The sequence below is a fragment of the Akebia trifoliata genome, chromosome 7 (assembly GCF_017979445.1).
Source record: "Akebia trifoliata isolate Shusen 1 chromosome 7, ASM1797944v1, whole genome shotgun sequence".
NCBI lineage: Eukaryota > Viridiplantae > Streptophyta > Magnoliopsida > Ranunculales > Lardizabalaceae > Akebia > Akebia trifoliata.
Genome location: NC_141381.1, coordinates 5,957,516 through 5,971,048, shown reverse-complemented (window position 1 = coordinate 5,971,048; position 13,533 = coordinate 5,957,516). Strand labels below are relative to the sequence as shown.

At 33.2% G+C, this 13,533-nt stretch overlaps 1 pseudogene; it reads left to right on the top strand.

Moving 5' to 3' along the window:
• Positions 1-11,397: 11,397 nt before the first annotated feature.
• On the top strand, positions 11,398-13,055 carry LOC147398120 (U-box domain-containing protein 21 pseudogene; annotated as a pseudogene).
• Positions 13,056-13,533: the final 478 nt, after the last annotated feature.

Sequence of the window (13,533 nt, the reverse complement as noted above, 5' to 3'; positions counted from 1 at the left end):
AACCACCCCCATATATATATATATATATATATATATATATATATAAGGTGGCGTTCGGAGGCCTTAAAGAGAGTCAAACATTTTTTTAATGCATGGGTTAGAGGTTTTAGGATGGTCTGATATTTTGTGAGGATGATCAAGAGATCAACCTCACAAAAAATCAGCCCATTCTAAAACTACTAACACCTATTTTCAAAAATGTTTATATATATATATATAGGGTAGCGTTCAATGGCAAACTTTTTGGCAAAACATTTTTCAAAACATGAGTTAGAGGTTTTGGAATGGGCTGATTTTTGGTGAGGATGATCTCTACGGTGAGGAGATCATCCTCACCAAAAATCAGCCCATTCCAAAACTTCTAACCCATGTTTACAAGCTGAAAAATCGTGGACCGTCCATTTTTTGTAAACTATTTTTGATGGGGTTAGAAGTTTTGGAATGGGCTGATTTTTGGTGATGATGATCTCCTCACCATAGAGATCATTCTCACCAAAAATCAGCCCATTCCAAAACCTCTAACTCATGTTTTGAAAAATGTTTTGCCAAAAAGTTGGCCATTGAACGCCCCCATATATATATATATATATATAGAGAGAGAGACACATGTCGGGGTAACACAAAGGGGGATGTAGGGATATATATATATATAGAGAGAGAGAGAGACACATGTCGGGGTAACACAAAGGGGGATGTAGGGATATATATATATATAGAGAGAGAGAGACAGAGAGAGAGAGAGAGTCGTGTCGGGGGGACACAAAGGGGGATGTAGGGGTGACATAATGATGTGGTGTCGAGCACATAATCGTAGATGCTTTTCTGCAAGATACAAGTAAAAAAGCATCTACGGTTATGTGCGCGCCAATACGTCATCTATGTCACTCCAGCATTAGTGATATATATATATATATATGGTCCAAGGCTAGCCACATGTATGGACTTATTTATGGGCCAGACTGAGCCATCCCACAAATTTCAGTCATATGTGTTGTCGGGCCGTCTGGGCCACCACGTGAGCTTAGCTCCTACTCTGAGCCCAATCCTAAATATGGATCGGGCCTATCCCAACTCAAACCGACATGATGTCTAATCAGGCCTGGCCAAACTATTCAAACCCCGGTCCATGTCGGGCTAGGCAAAAACCCAACTCATTGACAGCCCTATTCTTTCCATGCAACAACTTTTTTGTACAACCAAAGATAATAAATTAAGTTTTGCAGTGATTTATAATAAAACAAATTTTATTTTGTTGGAATTCTTTCACAATCATATATTAAAATGCATAGAGAATGTCGTAGTATTACCTACCTGTTGGTGATTCGATCGGTGGCCTTTGAACCTCCTTCCTTCACTCTTTAACTCCCTCTTGATGATCTTCTTTTAGTCTCACAACACAAATAAGATTAGACGAAAGAAAATTATTGAAGGTGGTGAGAATGGAGAAGGTGAGAGATGAGAGTATAGGCGTACAATGACCGTCCATTTTCAAACACTTGATTAAGGCCAAAAAAAAATTTGATATTTTTTTTTTTCTTCAAATCTGATCAAAACCATGAATCCAAGACGGTTGTGTTGTTATTTTCCTTGAATGTGGTGTTCTATGGACCGTAGAACAATGGCTACAGGAGAAATGGACTACAATGGATCCGTTCCCTATATTCTGAGCCCGTTTACATATATTAGAAAAAGTAATTTCTTTATTTTTTTTAATTGAAAAGTTAAAATATTTATTTGGATTAATTTTTAAAAGTTACTTTAAAAAAGTAAAAATATTAACTTACCCAAAAAAATTTAAAAATTAAAAACTACTTTATACTTCTAAAAACTATTTTCTCCAAGGATCAGGATCAAGGGACATATGAAAAAACATATGTAAAAATAACGTAACATTAATAAATTTTCAAAATATGGGTTAGAAGTTTCGGATTGAGCTGATTTTTTGTGAGGATGATCTCTATGATGGGATGATCATCCGGAAAACAAAATCAGTCAAATCTGAAACTTCTAACCCCATTAAAAGTGATTTAGAATGTGGACCGTCGATTTTTTTATCAATTTTTGTCAATAATTTGTAAATCACTTTTGATGGATTTAGAAGTTTCAGATTGAGCTGATTTTTTGTGAGGATGATCTTCTCATCATAGAGACCATCCTCGCAAGAAATCAGCTCAATCCAAAACCTCGTACCCATATTTTGAAAAACCATTGTTTTTACATATGTTTTTACATATGTCCCTTGAACCGCCCCTTTCTCCAAAGCTTCTTTCTTCTACAACTACTTTCTGCTTTGTATCTAAGGAGGGCTTTTACATCAACATACTCAGAAAAAAAAAATGCGGTTGTGCACAATAAGTAGATAGCTGTATCATGTTCCATATACAATGTTTGGTAACCTTCTAAATCAAATTCTTTCTACATAAATTAGTATGGAAAGCCAATCAATTTTAATTTACTAAAATATCTTGCAGAATTTTTTTATAATCATCTGATCTCACAAACGCAAATTTTGCATTATGATCTATATAATAAAAGAGTTCTTATTTTGTAACTCAACTTGACAGAGTAACTCATGCACAATTGTGTATCTTGTGGGAAAAATCTATTGTTCTTGCAGGGAACACGTCAATTGAGTTTTTGAGTCAACCTGTCAGGTTGAGTTACAAAATCATTACATATAATAAAATACAATTAAGTTGGAACAATTGTATGTGACACAAACATCCAATCAACTATAATGTTATTTGTAACAAATCCAATTAGGACAAACCTCTCATCATTTATAGTTTTTGAATTAAATCACCCATCAAACTATAGTGTCAAGGGACCTGCTTTATTTTCTTTATTTTTCACCTCCTCTAATTTTATTATATTTTTTTCTTCTACTACTTTAATCCATTTTATTATTTTTCATCTTTTATCCCTTTAGTCTAAATTTTTATTTATTAATACCCCTCAAATTCTATTTTTCTTCTACTTTTACCCCTTTAACTTGAAAGATGATGCTCCCTCTAATTTTACTATATTTTCTATTTTACATTTTTAATCCATTCTATTGTTTTTCATCTCTTACCCCTTTAATATTGATTTTTTTTTTAATAATAGGCAAATCGAAGATTTTGCCTATGTAGGGGTAACCATGAGTAGAAAAAAAATTTGTGAGGATAAGAGTGAAAAAAATAATTGTGGGGGCAACTAAAAGTTGAATTTTTTTTTTATGGGTGCAATGGTGGCATATTTTTTTATCCGCTGCTAAAATCTGTCACAATAGCTCACTAATCTATAAACATTGAAAATTCTCATGGGGACAAGTACCCTCACAACCCCCACTCTAAATCTGCCTATGGTTTCTTGGGACCTACTCTATTTCAAATATTCTTCACCTTCCCTAGCTTTATTATATTTTCTCTTTTACCCCTGTAATCCACTTATTGTATTTCATCTTTTACCGTTTTAATCTCAAATTTTTTATAACAGTTTTGTGGGTTAAACCTCCCATCAAACTATCGTTTCATGAGACCCACTTTATTTTTTTTATTCTTCATCTATTTTAATTTTAATATATTTTCTCTTCTATCCCTTTAATCGATTTTATTATTTTTCATTATTTACCTCTTTTAACTCATTTTTTAACAATATCCCTCCAACTCTATTTTTTTTTCACTTTTACCCCCTTAATAACAATATCACTTTATTGTTTTTCATCTCTTACACCTTTAATATAATTTTTTTAATAATACTCCTTCCATCAAGTTATAGTTTCTTGAGACCCACTTTATATAATTTATTCTTCACCTCCCCTAACTTTACTATATTTCCTCCCTTATCCTCTTTAATCCACTTTATTGTTTTTCATCTTTTACCCGTTTAATCTCAATTTATGTTTTAATAATACCCCTCCCCCCACCCCAACTTTATTTTTTTTGCTTTTACCCTCTTAACTCGAGAGGCATGGGTGAACTCTAGTATGTCTATAAAAATCAAATATAGAAAACAAAAGAAACTTTTACCCTTGTAATAAATTCGAAGGGAAGAACTTTTTTGGGCATTCAAGAACCTTCACGTACAACCTCACATATTCATCTATAATTGCATCTTTAATTCTCCCAATTATCTTGAAATTGAAGCAACAACAAACGCATAATCAGTGAAATTCTTACCGAGGTGTAGTAAGATTTTATTACAGAACCATTAGGGAATTAATTGCAAACAAGTGTTTGTATTTGGATGAAGAATAATAGCCTTTGCTCTAGTCTGAAAGATCAAAATGCCAAATGCAAAGATAATATGAGGGATTCTAGTTTAAAAATTGCAATAGCAAAATTTATTCTTAAATCCCATATCAAAAAATTGGAAACTAAGGATCAGTATGAATGCATAGTGGTTTTTAGAGTTCTCGGCTTGCACCAATGTCCTTATTGGTGTTGTTATCAATCTTCTTTTTTATATTATAAATCATCTCAAATAACTTTTCTTTCTCTCTTATTATCCTAAATTTTTTATAAACATTTTATTTCTTTCATTGTTGGTCTTATGTTGCATACACGTGATCGACCTTAGTATCGAATTTACCTTGTAAATTTTTCTTTCTAATTTTATTAAAACGAGTACACTAGAATTGCATAACACTGCAAATAAACCCCTCCATAAATCAGGTTTCTCTAAAAATTATTTTGTTAGAAGCCCCTTCCAAGATTTTTCCAATGAGTTTTATCATCAACTATTAATTTCTAAGTATAAAATTTATGTATAAATTTTCTTAGTCCCCTAATAACTTTGTTGTGATATGCTTAGAATTCTTATTGGGCTTCGGCTTCAAAAGGAAAAAAAGTAATATTGAATGGGAGCTTTTTTGAAGTGAAGAGAGCTGTAGAAGACATAGAGTGTGTAATTTTTATTGTTGATAGTGGAATTTTCTCCCTCTCTTCCATGTACGTAAGTCATTTTTTGAACCTCATAAATCTTGTGTTCATTGTATATTTATTTCATCTTTATTTGTTTACTCTTGTTATACTTCCGCACAACAAATTTGAATCATTATGAATAACAATAAACTATATAGAGAACAAGGAGTGTTTAATCTGTATCATTAATAGTGGATTTTTCTCCCTCTCCTCCATTGACGTAAACAATTTGCCAAACTACGTAAATCTTGTGTTTGTTTCACATTCATTTTTTTTCTCTTGTTATGCTTCCCCACAAGAAATTTGATTCATTATGAATAGAAATAAACCATATAGAGAAGGGTAATTTTAAAATTCTTAACAAACAATTCCAAGAGAGATTAAGGTAATTAAGGTGAGACATTGGCAAAAAAGATATGAAGAACCATGAATTGATTGAGGATATGATTCATGATATTGTGGAACTACTCAACATGGTAGGCAAAAAGGTTCTTTTAGAACTGTAATGTGCAATTTCCATGGTCCTTGGAATCTTAGTTGACTCTAGGGTTGGCAACGGATTGGTTCGATACCTGATCAGTACCACTCTAATACCAATTTGAATTTTTTTAAACATGTACTTGATCCGATCGTATTAATGAATACATAAACCAAATTCAATCCGTTTGATTTAATCAATTATTCAAAATCAATCCGAACACATGCCTTATTTTCAAATTATCAATATTCAAAAAATTTAGAAAATCCACTTTTCAACTAAAAATATGGAGGGAATGTCACTCCCCCAAAATTCAAAACGAATCCCAATGATTCCACTGCCAGATCTCAAGGTATGATTAACAATCCCAACCCATTTTAATATATAATAATATATAACGGTTTCTTTTTAACGATTATAACGTAGCGAAAAACTATAATTAATAGACAAACAATAATCAGAATTTACGATAGCTAACATTGATTATAATTGTAATCCACATTCAAACCTCAAAACATAATCTTTCCAAACAAATACAAGTCTATCAAAATATAAAATATAATTAATTGTTAACCTCTATGACAATCCTCAAGTACACAGAGGCTAGTACTCATCATCATAAGTCTCCTTAGAAATCTCTTTGTACAATTCCTCATAAATTTACTCCTTAATAGTCGTAAAATCTAAAATAGTTAATGATAGGGTGAGTAATGGAGAGTTACTTTGATGAAAATATATCATTCTCACATCTAGTTACAATATGCAACGTATAGTCATGCTGAATATTTAAATAATGTAGGTTTTATAATAACATAGCATTTAAATAATAACTAATTGAAAAATAATAAGTAGTTGTAATATACATCATCATAAAAATAGGCTATCAAGTTTTTTCAAGTATAAGCATTTATCTATCATCATATAATAAAGAAAAATACATAATATAAACATGATGATATAATTGATAAGAGAAAAGAGATAAAAGATGCAGAGAAGAAATTTTTCCTTCTTATGAGATCAAAAGAATTAGAGTCCGTGTAGTTTAGAGAGAGGTCAAGGGGTTTTGAAAAAAATATTAAATAGAAGTTATGCGATTGTGGATGTGTGGGAGGTTCTAAAGGTAGAGAAAATGAGGTAGAGATGGTCTGAAAGGTTTCAAAAGCCTGAGAGACTTGAGGTCTTTTAGTTTTAACAAAGTTGTTTATATGCCTTGGGACTTATCAACCTTGAACTTCTCACTTCTTTTTTTGTTGGTATTTTGGTCGATGAGGTGAGCATGACCCCTTTTTCTTTGGAAGGCATTTCTTCCTCCAACTCATATTTTTTAGGCATATTTGGTCGTGGATCCATGTGGGTGAAGATACTCTATTTTTTGTAATGTGCTTGAGTAGCTAGATCCTCGAAAGTGTAGGGCTTGATTACTTTTAAGATGTATAAAAATCCTCAATGCATCTCATGGAGGCACATCTTGATAGAAAATGATTAAGAGAGGCGATCCATGCAGTTAAGAGAGAGATTCCTTCAATGCTCAATATACTTAATGACTGGTTCATCTTTCCTTTGTTTGATATCAATGAGTTTATTTAGATTTATTATCCTTCTAGTGCTATAGAAGTGGTTGAAAAAATCTCTTTCGAGTTAATCCCAATTATCTATTGAGTTAGGATCCAAGTTGGTATACCAATAAAATACATTGCTATAGAGGGAGTGAGTAAATTGTTTCACCATGAAGTTGTTCTATGTATCAACGTTGTTGTTGGTTTCAAAGAAGTGGGTGGGTAATATGCTGCTTTCGATTCCCTTTTCCTTCGAACTGTTGAAATTTTGATGGTTGGTACCTTGTCGAAAGACACATTTGCTCTATTCGTTGAGTGTAAGATTTTTAGTAGACCAAGGAGAATTGTGGCATGCCTACATATTGAACACAGATGGTATCAGCAATCATTTCTTATAATTATTGGAAAGAAAGCGATGAGATAGATTCCTATAGTGGGTCTCGCATAGCCTATCGTGGGGTAAATTGATCTTCTTGTTGTTTATCGCACGTAGAGTAGTGCACATTTTAAGAGTGAATCTTGGAGGATGTGAGGATCCAATGCTTAACTCGGTCACCTTGTCCTTTTGTTTCAAACGATTAATTAGGGTAATGATTTGAACGTCATTTTTTCGATCATATTTGTCGATTTAGTCATTGCTTCTTCCATCTAAGCTAATTGTTCTTCAACAGTTAGTGCTCTAGCTGTCATTAACTTTCTGATGGAGGGTTGGTCTGAGATGAGGAAGTGATTGATGGAGATCTAGATGATCCCTTGCTCGACTTTAAATCAGATCTAGACTCCAATGATGATTCTTTCACAATATCAACCCACACTGTTTTTTTCGTTGGTGTCGTTTTTGTGGAAAACTTTTTGATATGATGATGGAGAGGTTCGATCAATTGGGAGCTACCAATTTTTGTCATAGTTTGCATTACAGGGTGATCACGACTAATGACTTGAGTAGATTCAGAGTTGGAAGTAACTTTCTTACCTTTATCATCAGTTGTAGTAGCAATAACATTGGTCTTGCGAGATGTCGTCGATGTTGTTGTTAGTATTTTTGTCATTACTTAAAAGATAAAAATGTGAAATAGTCCCATCGGACATATCAAAAATTTGTCGACAACAAATTTCACAATCTACCTCAAGATGCATAAAATAAGATCGTAAATGATTTTATATTGATTTTGATGAAAATGGTAGTACAAATCGTAATACACTCTATTAACAGAGTGTTCTCCTCTGATTAATAGTCAACTACAATGAAAATAATGGTGACATGTGTGTAGCTTTCTTCTCTTCAAGTTTCGTGCTAGATCAACTAATAAAGATTTTTGGATTTGCATACAATTACTTGGACTACTTGATCTTCTGTAGTAGTTTTGTATAGATTTCTTTTCTTCGGACTTCATGCTTTATCGATTTCTTTATTTGTTGATGTTGGCTTGGGGTTTGATCTTCCATGAAAACTTTTTAGAGATTTTTTTTCATCGGACTTCACATTTGATCGATTGATAAGGATTTCTTAACTTTCAGATAATGACTTTTATGCTTGATATTCGAAATCCAAGTCTCTGTTGAAGAACATTACTTCGTTTTAGAATAGGGCTTGATGGTTTCTTCTTCTTCTTCTCTAGGAGACTTGTTCCCTATCAACAAACCCAATTTGAATTTATAGAGCCTTTATGTATTTTAGGGGTTTCTTGTGATTTATAAAAGATGTAGAGATCAATTTAAAATTTTGATGCCTACAAACTGTTAGTCAAAGGAAAACACTCTATTAATCGAGTATATTGAGATTTGTACAATTTTCATTAAAATCAATAAAAATTATTTATCTTCGTATTTCACGTGTCTCTAGTTAGATCGTGATATTTGTTGTTGGTAGGACGAATCTATCTTGTAAATCTCTATGTTAGTATTTTTATTTATTTTTTCTTATTTTGCATTGTCCTTATTTCATGTCAATTTTCACAACAGATGGTCTAGTGAATCAACTTATCCCTCTCTCATCAAAGAGAGACCAAAGACTACAAATGTGAGCGCTTCAGGTCTCGAATTGGCTATTTATCTCATACATGTTAAGTACATTATGAACTTGTTCTATCTACTCTATATTTTGCAACATCTGGGGACCAGGAGGATTGTTGTATAGGCCTTCTTTTCGACCAAACATGGATAATTCACATAATTAAAAGAGGTTGGTGAGAAGAATTTAATAGTCCAACTCTCTCTCTCTTCAAAATTCAAATGTGCTCTACTAATATTGTACAGAATCACATGCAAAAGCATGTGCAATGGTATTATTGGTGTGCATCGCGTGTGTGTAAATACGTACTAAATAGAAAGGACTATAAACGATGCAAATACGGTCAATCCACGGCCCGCATTGACGGGTTTTTATTCAACATGTCAAACGTCAAACAAATTACCAACTAAATTAAATTCAAGCTCGACTACCATTTTATAAATTCAAAATTTCAATCTTTCAATGGTCAACATTCAAAGTCTTCCATTTCCATTATATCCAACTACTAGCTCCCTCTCTCTTTGATCATGTACTCAGGGACTTCGATAGCTACCAAACATCACAAGACCTTTGACTCGGGAAAATGGCTAAAACTTTGATTCTAGAATAATGATTTTTTGACGACTCCTCCAATATACACCCTCATCGCAGAATCGTAAACATTTGCCTTGGGATATGTATAACCAACAACGTAGTCAAACTGTTTTGTCCCATATGAGTTAAAAGTTCCGGAATGACTGATTTTTTGTGAGAATGATCTCTATGATGAAAACATCATCCTCACAAAAAATCAACCAATTTAAAAATTTTTAACCCAGTTTACAAATTGTAAAATAGATCGTCAATTTTTACCGTTAGTTTATAAATAATTTTTGATGGGGTTAAAAGTTTCAAAATAGGATCATTTTGTGAGGATGATCTCCTCACCATATCAATCATCCTCACAAAAAATCAGCTCATTCCGATTAGCCTATATGGGACAAAACTTTGATTATAGTTTTGGCTCCCATTTCGATAATCAACGTTAGGGAGCCAATTTTATCTTATATGACTTAAAAAGTTTTGAATTGATTTGATTTTTTTAGAATGATCTCTAGGGTGAGGAGATCATCCTCACCAAAAATCAGACTAATCTGAAATTTCTAAATTCATAAAAAATTATCGATAAAAAATCAATGGTCCACCATTCCAATCACTTTTGATGTGGTTAGAAAGTTCATATTGGACTTTTTTTTTTTTTTTTGTGAGGATGATCTCCTCATCATTGGGATCATCCTCACAGGACAAATCGTTGGCTCCCTAATGTTGGCTGTTGAACTTGATCCTATATATATATTGATACAATGTATTTTGGCAATACCACCTAGATGTCATCTATGTTTACTATGTTTTTACAACGTCACCAGATATTGTCTGATCTTATAAATAAGGATGATACTTGTGTCCTAAAAAATAAAGAGATTCTATTGGCACACCAACTTTTACTTACGTCACAACAATCATTTTGAAATTTGACGGTATTTTACATATAGATTGGAATGTTATATTAAGTAAAAATTGGTATGTTAATTGAAACTCTGAGAAAATATTGTATCGAATAGTTGTTCCGTAAAACCGTCAACAAAGTACGGGTACTACAAATAGAAAATGCTATTGAGGATCCACTTCACATGTTTATTGTTTATAAAGTAAATAACCAATAAAATGTTGGAATCCAATAATTTGAAATCACATATCAAAATGAGTTTCAGGTTTGTGTGCAGATTGATCAAAAGTTTTTGAAAATTAGAACATCTATTGGCACCCCAACTTTTACTTATTACATCCCAACTAAATTTGAAAAGAAAACAAAAACTAATAGGGTGAGATCATCATTCCCTTCACTTTAGGAAAGAACGTTAGCTCTAGATATTTTCCTATATTTGATGGACAAATCGAAGAGTAAAGAGCATGAGATCAATTTCGAAAGGTTGGAGTAGTCGATCATCATTGATGTCAGCTTGTTCTTTTTTATGCGTTATTATCTGTAAAATTCATGGTTTTTATTTATCTTGTGCAAGTATTAAGAAGACAATTTTGATGTGAAAATGCTAATTGCCTACTTAAAAAGGCATGGGTTAAATTTTAGTTTTGATGTGATAAAAAATTTAAGTAATCGGAGTGTCATACGTAAAAGTTGGAGTGCCAATATAATTTCTCTTTGAAAATACATGGATTCTGGAGTAATTTAAGTAGGACCAAGAGTTGGCGACCACTAAGCATGAAAAGTAAACCTGTAGTAAGATGGCTACCCAACTCCTAGTGTACAATATCCTGACTTTCTTCCTCTACTTGGTCTCTAGTTTGAACGTTTCGTTTTGATTTTTTTTTTTTTCCAATATTCCTTAAGTTAAAACTTTAAACCAACCGCGTATGAACTTAGACTAATATTAATATTAATAGATATTATATATATGCATACCCACTGATCCAAATTCCCTCCTCTTCTTGAGAAACAAATAACATCCCTTCTTAATTTTCTAACACCAAACAATCAAACCAAAATGATTTCAACTTGGCGAGAACGAAGAGCCCGAAGGCGTGCCGGGAAGAAGATCACCAACGGGCATCGAAACTTGGAGGTTGCTATCCCGACTCACTTCCGGTGCCCCATATCAATAGACCTGATGAAAGATCCGGTGACATTATCAACCGGTATCACATATGATCGTGAGAGCATCGAAACGTGGATCGAAGCGGGGAATCATACTTGTCCGGTCACGAATCAAGTCTTAAGAAGTTTCGACCTAGTCCCAAATCATTCTTTAAGGAGGATGATACAGGATTGGTGTGTTGTTAATCATTCTAATGGTATAGAACGAATTCCGACACCTCGAGTTCCTGTGACCCCCTATGAGGTCTCAGAGATTTTATCGAGTATTATAACATCAACCCAATATCGGGATGAATCCAGATGCCAAGAATTGGTTGTCAAGATCAAGAACTTGGCCAAGGACAATGAGCGCAACAGACGGTGCATCGTTTCCAATGGAACAGCGAGTGTATTATCGGTTGCATTCGACACTTTCGCAGCCTTGTCATTCGAGAAACATACTGTTATGTTGGAGGAGATCGTATCGTTGATAACATGGATGTTGCCACTTGATGAAGAAGCACAAATGCACTTAGGATCGTCGGCATCTTTACATTGCATGGTATGGTTCTTAAAATGTGGGGATATCCCAAAAAAGAGGAACACAGTTTTGTTACTAAAAGAGCTTCTTTCTTTGAATCAACGACATATCGATGCCTTGGCAGAGATCAAGGAAGTGATAGAATTGTTGTTTAAGCTAATTGAAGAGCCCATTTGCCCTAAAACCACAAAAGCATCATTAACCATAATTTACTACTTGGTTTCATCATCTCCTTCTAATGATGAAATTAAATCAAGATTTGCCAAAATGGGTTTGGTATCATTGCTAATTGAGATTCTCGTCGATTCCGAAAGAAGATTATGTGAGAAGGCTCTAGCTGTTTTTGATGTGATTTGTAGTTGTGAGGAAGGGAGAGAGCAGGCTTATAATCATGCTTTAACTATGCCAGTTTTAGTTAAGAAGCTGCTCCGAGTATCAGATTTGGCGACCGAGTTAGCAGTCGATGCTCTTTGGAAGCTTTGCAAGAATGAGAAGAGGGAGGAGGGAGATGTTTTGGTGGAAGCTCTGAAAGTGGGTTCTTTTCAGAAGCTTTTGTTGCTCTTACAGATTGGTTGTGATGAGAGAACAAAGGAGAAGACTACAGAATTGTTGAAATTGTTGAATCTTAATAGAACTAGGTCAGAATGTATTGAATCAGTCGATTTCAAAGAGCTTGAAAGGCCATTTTGAGTTGTGATGATTAGGGAAGAAATTTAATATATATGAATGGTGTACAAAAGAAAAACTTCTTATAAACATTTGAAAATTATTTGAAAGTTTATATTGGTGTTTTAATTTGATTGATGTTTTAGAGATTATATGTATTGGCATCATGTTTTACAATCTTTTTATGTTGAGATGTAACAATCAATTGAAAACTATTAGCTGTATATAGGTGAATAATTAAGTTGGATCTTATTAGGTTAAATGTTGTAGTATTAATGGAGAATTGTGAGCTATGATCTGATAATTAATTTTTAAGAATTGTCATTTTGATCTTGTGTTGGGATCAGTTTAGGATTTTTTTTTTTTTTTTTTGGGGATCATTTTCTTTGAGTGATAAGTTGTGCCCTTAGCCTAAAGAGTTTTGAATCCTTAGTTTCCTACCATACCCCTTCCAAATTTGAAAATTACCAATTTTTCCTTCTTTACAACTTTAGTGGAAAAAACATTAATTAATTCAATTATTGTATCTATGTGCTGGTGGACGTGGACCACCTCGAAATAAGCATAGATTAAAATCACTGTGAGAAGTCAAAAATCATTGGCCCTCTATGACTGGTCAAAAGTAGTCCATTGTTTAACAAGATAAATTTAAAGTTACTATTGCTACACTAACTTTTACTAACGTCACACCAACTGTGTGCAATTCATTTCTCTGGTAATTTAGATAGGATTTGGTGTGGCTGTG